The following is a 935-nucleotide window of genomic DNA, read 5'->3' as shown; positions in this document are numbered from 1 at the left end:
ACCCTTATGGCAGAAAGTGAAGAGGAACTAAAGAGCCTCTTGATGAAAGTGAAAGAGGAGAGTGAAAAAGTTGGCTTAAAGCTCAACATTCAGAAAATGAAGATCATGGCATCTGGTCCCATCAGTTCATGGGAAATAGATGGGGAAACATTGGAAACAGTGTGACAAAAGTAGCCCATCATTTTTGATGCTTACCCAATTCTTGCTCTTTTTTTGTTCCAAATTCTTCCTTATAAGTTCTGCTTATAAAAGCAATGCCTATTCAGATAAAATTTGGAAAACACAGTAAAGTGTTAAAAATAATGAAAAATTCCATTTTTCTTGCTCCTCAAAACAACTTTGTAATACCCAGTTCAGTTCAGTCGCTCAGTTTTGTCCAACTCTTTGCGACCCTGTGGACTGCGGTACGCCAGGCCTCCCTGTCCATCACCAACTCCCAGTGTTTACTCAAACTCATGTCCATTGAGTCGGTGATGCCATCCAACCATCTCATCCTCTGTCATCCCCTTCTCCTCCTGCCTTCAATCTTTCCCAGCATCAGGGTCTTTTCAAATGAGTCAGTTCTTCACATCAGGTAACCAAAGTATTGGAATTTCAGTTTCCAATGAATATTCAGGACTGATTTCCTTTAGGATGGACTGGTTGGATCTCCTTGCAGTCCAAGGGACTGTCAAGAGTCTTCTCCAACACCACAGTTCAAAAGCATCAATTCTTCAGCACTCAGAGTTCTTTATAGTCCAACTCACATTCATACTTGACTACTGGAAAAACCATAGCCTTGACTAGGTGGATCTTTGTTGGCAAAGTAATGTCTCTACTTTTTAATATGCTGTCTATGTTGGTCATAACTTTCCTTCCAAGAAGTAAGTGTCTTTTAATTTCATGGCTGCAGTCACCATCTGCAGTGATTTTGGAGCCCCCCAGAATAAAGTCTG

Source organism: Bison bison, unplaced genomic scaffold (genome assembly GCF_000754665.1).
Source record: "Bison bison bison isolate TAMUID 2011002044 unplaced genomic scaffold, Bison_UMD1.0 scf7180017864530, whole genome shotgun sequence".
NCBI lineage: Eukaryota > Metazoa > Chordata > Mammalia > Artiodactyla > Bovidae > Bison > Bison bison.
This window is presented reverse-complemented; position numbering follows the sequence as displayed.